Source organism: Cherax quadricarinatus, chromosome 12, assembly GCF_038502225.1.
Source record: "Cherax quadricarinatus isolate ZL_2023a chromosome 12, ASM3850222v1, whole genome shotgun sequence".
NCBI classification, from domain to species: domain Eukaryota; kingdom Metazoa; phylum Arthropoda; class Malacostraca; order Decapoda; family Parastacidae; genus Cherax; species Cherax quadricarinatus.
The window spans coordinates 16,893,188-16,903,187 of record NC_091303.1 but is presented as its reverse complement, the minus strand read 5'-3'; positions in this window follow the sequence as shown (position 1 = coordinate 16,903,187).

Genomic DNA, 10,000 nt, shown 5'->3' with positions numbered 1-10,000 from the left:
GAAGACAGGAGAGATAGGAGTGGGTAGACTGCATTTTCTAGGACTGTAAGAAGGCTTTCGACACAGAGATTAGTGCAAAAGGTAGAGGAGCAGGCAGGAATAACAGGAAAGGCATTTCAAAGAATCAGAGAATACCTGACAGGAAGGAAGCAACGAGTGATGGTATGTGACGAGGTGTCAGGGTTCCACAAAGGTCAGTCCTAGGGCCGGTGCTGTTTCTAGTATATGTGAATGACATGACGGAAGGGATAGATTTAGAGGTGTCCCTGTTTGCAGACGACATGAAGCTAATGAGGAGAATTCAGGAATGAGGATCAAGTAGAACTTGAAAGGGATCTGGACAGGCTGCAAACCTTGTCCAACAACTGGCTCCTGGAGTTTAACCCCACCAAGTGCAAAGTCATGAAGATTGGGAAAGGGGGCCAAACCTCACTCAAGGAAAAGGTTCTTGGAGTGAGTATAATACATCTCCTGAGGCACACAACCGAATAACTGCTGCAGCATATGGGCGCCTGGCAAACCTAAGAATAGCGTTTCGACACCTCAGTAAGGAGTCATTCACGATACTGTACACAGTGTACTTCAAGCCCAAAATGGAGTATGGAGCACCAGTCTGGAACTCACACCTGGTTAATCACGTCAAGAAATTAAACAAAGTGCAAAGGATTGCAATAAGACTAATCCCGGAGCTAAGAGGTATGTTTCACGAGGAGAGGTTACGAGAAATCGACCTGACGACACTGGAGGACAGAAGAGATAGGAGGGGACATGAAAATGACACATAAAATACTGAGAGGAATTGACAAAGTGGATAGCCAAAGGATGTTTCAGAGATCGGATGCAGCAACAAAGGGCCACAACTGAAAGATAAAGACTGAGATGAGTCACAGGGATGTTAGGAAGTATTTCTTCAGCCATAGAGTTGTCAGGAAGTGGAACAATCTGGAGAGTGATGTAGTGGAGGCGGGATCCATACATAGCTTTAAGAAGAGATACGATAACGCTCATGGAGGGGCGGGGCTAGGAGTTGTGAATTGACCCCTGAAACCACAGATAGGTATGTACAAATAAGTAAGTATGCACATACACAAACACACACACACACACACACACACACACACACACACACACACACACACACACACACACACACACACACACACACACACACACCGTGCTTCTCCATCCTCCCTACAATACGTATACAGCCATTTTTTAACCCATAAAAATAACAAATATTATTTTTCTTAACATAAATGACTGAGTGGAAGCAATTTAAACTGAGGCTGTAAGATTATTATAAATACGTCTCACAAGAATATCAAAAATTAATTATATTGTTAATTTCACTCTGCTTCAGATTTAATTTCATTTTTTTTTTGAGTTTAATTAGTGAAGTCGCACTGGTATGTGATTAGGTGAGTTAAATGCTAAAATTGTGGCAATAATATTTTTATTTTCACGAGACAATTAGCATTTTACCTCATAGTGAGTGAGGATTTTTAAAAGTGGTTCTTAGTGAATTTTGAAATGTAAGTCCATCTTTTTACGACGAATTCAGTAAAAAATATCCTGGAAGAAAATATAGGTATATGCAAATATATATTAGGAAACAAAAGGAAATTCGCTTTAAAATTAGTTAACACAAATTGATCAGAATCTAATTCAAATAATTCTTTAACAAAAGGAATTAGAATTAAGGCTTGAGTTGAGTACTGATTGAAGGTTTCAGTCTCTCACAGAACCATAAAAAATTTAGTGAGCTATAGATAAATATATTAGTAGGTGACCTAACATATGCGAAAGGAGGAGAAGAAGGAGGAGGAGAAGGAAGAGGATAAAACAAAAGAGGTGAAGGAGAATTAGGAAGAGGAAAGGATGGAGCAGGCGGAAGAGAAGGAGGAAGAGGACGAAGGAGAGGAGGAGCAAGGGAGGATGCAGAAGGAAAAGAAAGAAGAGGAGATTGAGAAGGAGGAGGAGGACGAGAAAGAGGAGGAGATTGAGAAGGAAGAGGAGAAGGACGACAAAGAGAAGGAGCGAGAGCAGAAGGAGAAGAAAGAGGAAAGAGAGAGGAGGAGAAGGAGGAGAAGGAGGAAGACGAGGACACAATGCTAGAACCAGAGGGTAAAGAAATCAAGAAAAATGAGACATGCGTAGCTCCATCCCTCACTGGGTTAATGATGACGTGAACATGCGTTCCCCAGCACCTACGCCTTAATTACGCATGCCATGTCCATAGGGCGCACCTGGGCACACCTGTACGCACCCTCTGTCCCTTGTGAAAGGCCGTCCGTATCCTGGTCTAGTACACGCTTTCCGGTCACCCATGCCTAGCCTGCCACCGGCTGTACAGACGCCGCGCTGTTACCGCAAGACGTACCATAGTCTGTTACAGGCTTTTCATCCAGATTTATCGTGGAATTCCACCGGCTGTCCGGCCGTAACCATCAGTATCTTTTCGGGCTGCACGCGGCAGTAGCGAGAAGATTAATCGTACGCGGCTACACGACTATGGTTTTCCGTACGACTGTGGCTGTCCGTGCGTAGTGAATCAAAGACCTCAGCCAAAGTACTGGGTCAGGTAGCCACTGAAGCTTCGAAAGTGAAGGTGCAATGAAAGCTATCTATGTCGTGGTGCTACCTACCTACGCCACGGTGTTACTTACCTACGCTATGGTGCTACCTACCTACGCCATGGTGCTACCTACCTGCGTCATGGTGCTACTTACCTATGACATGGTGCTACCTACCTACGCCATGGTGCTACCTACGCATGTAATAGTGTTACATGCCTATAACATTGACGTACCTACTTAATGAGCCTATTTACCTTCGCCACCGTGCAAAAGGAACTTTTCAATTACGATACAGGGAGAAAGCCCCAAACCATTAGGGGTTAAACGGCTTCTGGAAGAATGGGAGATAAACAGGTTTCATCCGAGGAAGGTAAGGGTAGCTCGAAATCCTTGGATCAAGAGCCAGTCGCTTTGAGGGAAACTGTGACAGCCGCTGTGTGTTTCCAAACAACCAAGAAGCGAGAACCAGGAGCTGTTAGGGAGGTGGTTCCTTGATGCTAGTGCTCTTGATTCCTAGGGTCATATCTGATTTATCCCCCCCATTCCCCAGGCGCTGTATGGCCTGTACGGCATTAGAGATCACCCATGAAAATAATAATTTTAATAAAAATAACAATAATACTGATAATAACAATAATATTAGCAATGTTAATAATAATATGTAATAATAAGGACAGTAATGACAATAATGATTATAATAATGTAACAGAGAACCCGCATATTTCGTGGTCTCGCACTGTGGTAAAGCAGTGAGGGTAAACCAGCCTTGAGATCTACTACGGTACCATCGACACATGCTAATTCTGCAACTTTCAACCCAAGTTTCACTTAGTTTTCTCCCTTGGTAAATAATCGACGTGGAGAGTAGCTTTCATGTACTACCTCCCGCTGCTGATCTACTTAAAGTCTTCTTTCATTTCTAATGTAACATTTCGTATTATTATTATTATTATTATTATTATTATTATTATTATTATTATTATTATTATTATTATTATTATTACATTGTGATTTTAATTCATATTTTTATTATAATAATAATTATTAGTAGTATTGCTATTATTATTTTTATATTCCCTGGTAAGTATTAAACTCTTAGGAATTCTAAAGTGCCTGTGGAAAGAAATTCGGACAGGCACTGTAGGATTAATGAAATAACACAGACACTGTATGGGGCAAAAGACAAGTGTGTACAGTTCAGTACATATATTAAATGTTCTGTACTGTACAGGAGTGTACTGTTGAAAATACTGGTGTTCATCTTAAGATAATGTGACATGACTCACGAAATCGTAATAACATGATTGTAAACAAAACACAGTACGGGTAGGGATTGAACTTGCGGCCAGCGCTGGACTAGAGTTTTACGACTCACTTGCCGCGAGTTCAATCCCCACCCGTACCGTGGTTTATAATGTGACATGTTCCCGCTTGGGATGCAAGATGATGGGACATAATATGTCTTGAAGATTGTGGGAAGGGTATGCGTAAACAAGGAAAGAAGGCGGAGGAAAATGATGTAAGGAAGAGGCAACGAGGAGGGTAGGATTTACAGCAGAATACAGTGAGGAGGGTAAGGAGATACAGCATAATGAAGTAGGTTAGAGATAACTGGGAAGACGGATACAGACAGAAACCACACACACAGTGTGCTTAAAAGATTTTAACACACACACACACACACACACACACACACACACACACACACACACACACACACACACATGCTGTATGTGCCACTTATCACAATCTTCAACACATCCCAGGAAACTGGGCAACTACCTGAGGTATGGAAGACGGCAAATGTAGTTCCCATTTTTAAAAAAGGAGACAGAAAAGAGGCACTAAACTATAGACCTGTGTCACTGACTTGTATAGTATGCAAAGTTATGGAGAAGATTATCAGGAGGAGAGTGGTGGAGCACCTGGAACAAAACAAGAGTATAAACGCCAACCAGTACGGATTCATGGAAGGCAAATTCTGTGTCACAAACCTTCTGGAGTTTTATGATAATGTAACAGAAGTAAGACACGAGAGAGAGGGGTGGGTTGATTGCATCTTCTTGGACTGCAAGAAGGCCTTTGACAGAGTTCCTCACAAGAGATTAGTGCAGAAGCTAAATGATGAGGCGCATATAACAGGAAGGGCACTGCAATGGATCAGAGAATACCTGACAGGGAGGCAACAACGAGTCATGGTACGTGATGAGGTTTCACAGTGGGCACTTATGACGAGCGGGGTCCCACAGGGGTCGGTCCTAGGACCAGTGCTATTTTTGGTATATGTGAAAGACATGATGGAAGGATTAGACTCAGAAATGTCTTTGTTCGCAGATGATGTGAAGTTAATGAGGAGAATTAAATCAGATGAGGATCAGGCAGGACTTCAAAGAAACCTGGACAGACTGGACACCTGGTCCAGCAACTGGCTTATCGAATTTAGCCCCGCCAAACGTCAGGCCCATACTGGAGTAAGCAGCACCTGTTTGGAACCCGCACTTGATCAGGCACGTCAAGAAATTAGAGAAAGTGCAAAGGTTTGCGACAAGGTTAGTTCCAGAGCTAAGGGGAATGTCCTATGAAGAAAGGTTAAGGGAAATCGGCCTGACGACACTGGAGGACAGGAGGGCCAGGAGAGACATGATAGCGACATATAAAATACTGCGCGGAATAGACAAGGCGGACAAAGACAGGATGTTCCAGGGAAGGGACACAGAAACAAAAGGTCACAATTGGAAGTTGAAGACTCAGATGAATCAAAGGGATGTTAGAAAGTATTTCTTCAGTCACAGAGTTGTCAGGCAGTGGAATAGCCTAGAAAGTGATGTAGTGGAGGCAGGAATCATACATGGTTTTAAGACGAGGTTTGATAAAGCTCATGGAGCAGGGAGAGAGAGGACCCAGTAGCAACCAGTGAAGAGGCGGGGCCAGGAGCTAGGACTCGACCCCTGCAACCACAAATAGGTGAGTACAAATAGGTGAGTGAGTACACATACGCACACACACACAGTATGCTTAAAAGATGTTAACACATAGACATACACATAGGAGCTATGGATTGACACCTGCAACCATAAATAGGTGAGTACAAATAGGTGGGTAGAAATACATAGTGTATGCAATATCGGGGCTAGGAGTTGTGACTCGACCCCTGCAACCACGAATTGGTAATTACTCACATACAACATGTTGAGAAAGTGGAGAAAATGCAAAGGTATGCAGCGAGGCTTCTTCCCGAGCAAAGGTTAACGAATTTGAATCTGATGACATTGAAAGACAGAAAAACAGGGAAGACGTGTTAACAACATGCAAAATACTCAGGATATTGACTGGGTAAATTGGGACGGCAATAGGAGCCACAAGGCTATGAGAGGGTGAAGTGGATAATAAAAAGGTGAGGCCAGGAACCGATAATAGACCCCAGCAGTCACAAATAGGAGAGTGTAAATAGGTGAGCCACAGAAATATACTTGCAACCATCCAAGATTATCGTTCCTCTACTCGACACATTGGGGAATCTTCTCAGGCAAAACACTCATTGCTCAACTTCCCACAGCCATCCTCTCCTCCCTACCATGTTCTTTTGAAAATCCTCCTACTCACGTTGACAGGGACAGGCGTCGTCTTGAAAATTCTTCCTACACAATAAGAAAGGGAATGGTGTTGTGAAGACTGCAGAAGATTCTCCCCACACGTTGACAGGGAGAGGTGTCGTGTAGATCGAAGATCCTCCCCACAGGTTGACAAGGAGAGGTGTCGTCTTGAAGACCTTTCCCACACGCTGACAGGGAGAAGATTCGTTTAGGCTGTAGAAGATCTGCCCCACAAGTTGACAGGGAGAGGTGTCGCCTCGAATATATTCCCGCACAAGTTGACAGGCGTAGGTTTCGTCTTGAAGACAGTCCCACACACGTTGATTGGGAAAGGTGTCATATTGAAGATCCTTCCCCCACACGTTGACCCAGAGAGGTGCCGTTGTAAGGTCACACCTTCCATTCACTCCAGGATAAAAAATACTTGGACAAACGAGGCACGCAGTGGGAAAGTCGTATAAATATAGAACCGGCGGTGTAGCAGGAATCTCAACAAAGGGAGAGCCAGATATTGATAAATCGGAACTCGAAGGGTCGCCGGCACTTCATCCATTACCTGCAGGAGGCCAAGTAGAAGGTGAATCTGCTGACTGTGTTGGAAACTACAAGAGTGTACCCAAGGAGTGAGTGTCTGGGCTGTGCAGAATTTTTATGCATACTCAGATGTTGCTAATCGGTTTGTTTTTTCTTTTTTATTTATTTATTTATTTGAAATATTAGATAAATTATATTCCGCAGAAACATAAATGTGTATCATTTCTACTCAAGTTGGGGGTTTTGTGGTTAGAGTTATGTCTAAATGAGACGGCATTACTTTTATTAGTCTTAGTTCCGGTCTCTTTTTCTGGAGCAAACATTGGCTAGTTTCCTGCCGTTAGGTATTTCGCCGTCTTATAGTGATTGTTACATTTTATCTTTGGCGATAATGCAATACGATATATTTAGACTTACTCAGTATTTTAACTGGTAATGTAAATGTACATTGATTTATTAATGTTTTACTTCTCTAGGTATTCCAGTGTGCCATGCCTTCCAATTTTGTTGACAGAGAGAGAGAGAGAGAGAGAGAGAGAGAGAGAGAGAGTCGAGTAGGAGAAATAATGGGAAGGTGGGATTCTCGACCAGGAGCCTAGAGAGATGCAAGTCATCTAATCTCTCGAATTTTTGGTTTTCCTTTCAACTTTTATCTTATAATGTACAGTCCTTTGCCATGTCGCTTTTTTAATAGTGTTAATCTCCAGCACTAACACATTCTCCTGCTCATTCTTTTTTAATTTAAGAGTTTCTGATTAAAGATATTACTTCGTCTCTCTTAATAATATTCTCTCTCTTTCTCTCTGTCTCTCTCTTATATATATATATATATATATATATATATATATATATATATATATATATATATATATATATATATCTATATATATATATATATATATATATATATATATATATATATATATATATATATATATATATATATATATATATATATATACTATATATACTATATATATATATATATATATATATATATATATATATATATATATATATATATATATATATATCGTGCCGAATAGGCAGAACTTGCGGTCTTGGCTTAAATAGCAACGCTCATTTTGCCATATAGGACAAGCGAAAATTTGTGTATGCAATAATTTCGCCAAAATCATTCTGAACCTAACGAAAAAAATATATTTCATTGTGTTTGTTTAATATTAAATTACTGTAAACAAATCTAAAATATATTTAGTTGGGTTAAGCTAAAATAAATTGCTCTTGTTATAACAAGGTTAGGTAAGTTTTCCAAGTTTCTTTTGGTGCAAAATTAAAAATTTTTACATTAACGTTAATGAAAAAAATATATCTTTAAACGTATAAGAGAAAATTTTGGAAAGGACTTAATTTTAAATGAGTTCTTGCTAATTGACCAGTTTTACATATTCGGCACGACATATCTGTATATATATATATATATATATATATATATATATATATATATATATATATATATATATATATATATATAGTGTGTGTGTGTGTGTGTGTGTGTGTGTGTGTGGGTGTGGTGCTTCTAAAGATTCTTATGAGGTCCATTACCGTCCAGTGTTGTTATTTAATATTAAAATTCATCACCCTTTCTTAGGGATAATGAAGATAATTAAAATCTCTTACTTTACCTTGAAATGTATGTTAAAACGTCATTGACGTCTGTTAATATTATCAACGTCCATTAGAGGGAATATTTCTTACCGAAAACTATATTATAAGTTAGAGCTAAAAATTTATTTCCATTCAATTAAGCTAATTTAACAATTTGCTTTCTGTCCCTGAGAGTTAAAATAAAATACATTTTCAGCCATAGAGGTTAAGGCCAAAATGTTGTCTACGTTAGTTAATATTAAGATCTACATTCAACATCAGAGTCCCGTGAGGCTATTGTTGTTATCCATCATTACCTCTTTGAGGAAATGTCAAAATTTGCATAAGTTTCTTCTCTATCGTGTTGCAAACTTGGCGAACAAATTAATTAGCATATTTTAAAAATAATGTAAACATTTGGAGTTATGTTTTATGTTCGTTTACCCAAAAATTAAAAGCCAATACAAATTTTTTGCATCTTTAATCCAACTCCCTAATATGTGCGTGTGTGTGTGTGTGTGTGTGTGTGTGTGTGTGTGTGTGTGTGCGTGTGTGTACTCACCTAGTTGTATTCACCTAGTTGAGGTTGCGGGGGTCGAGTCCGAGCTCCTGGCCCCGCCTCTTCATTGATCGCTACTAGGTCACTCTCCCTGAGCCGTGAGCTTTATCATACCTCTGCTTAAAGCTATGTATGGATCCTGCCTCCACTACATCGCTTCCCAAACTATTCCACTTACTGACTACTCTGTGGCTGAAGAAATACTTCCTAACATCCCTGTGATTCATCTGTGTCTTCAGCTTCCAACTGTGTCCCCTTGTTACTGTGTCCAATCTCTGGAACATCCTGTCTTTGTTCACCTTGTCAATTCCTCTCAGTATTTTGTATGTCGTTATCATGTCCCCCCTATCTCTCCTGTCCTCCAGTGTCGTCAGGTTGATTTCCCTTAACCTCTCCTCGTAGGACATACCTCTTAGCTCTGGGACTAGTCTTGTTGCAAACCTTTGCACTTTCTCTAGTTTCTTTACGTGTGTGTGTGTGTGTGTGTGTGTGTGTGTGTGTGTGTGTGTTTAGTATTTTTTATAAATAATTTAATATTATTAGGTTATCCTACTTTAGCGGGATGCATTAAATGCTTCCGTTTTTTTTTTTTTGTTTTTTTTTCCCATTTTTTTTTTCACTATCTTGCGAGAACCTGAGAGTAACGATACCCTGCCTGGAACTATTCACCGAAAACCCGCACGGAGGAGAGGAACCTTATGACGACGTTTCGGTAGCTTCTGGACCATTGTCAAGTGACTTGACCATGATTTTTGGCTGGACAGTGGTCCAGGCAGGACCGAAACATCGTCATGAGGCTACTTTCCTAAATGCGTATTTTTTTCTTTATGAAAGAATTACATTTTTTTGGTGTCAGTTTCTTGTAAAATTCTTACACTTGGTTTTAATTGAAAATATAGCTTAGAATGTATTTACATATTGTTATTCTTCTGCTCAATCTGTGAAAACTGATAACTCTCAAAGGAATTAATTTATTCTATATCTTGTTAATTATTGATTCTATATGTGTTTACACAACAAACAGGGATTTTCTTTTTTTTTGCAATATATGATAGTACCCTAAGTCAATTGCATAAAAACGGAGAAACTGACGTAAAATGAAAAATATATCAAAACTGACAATAAACTAC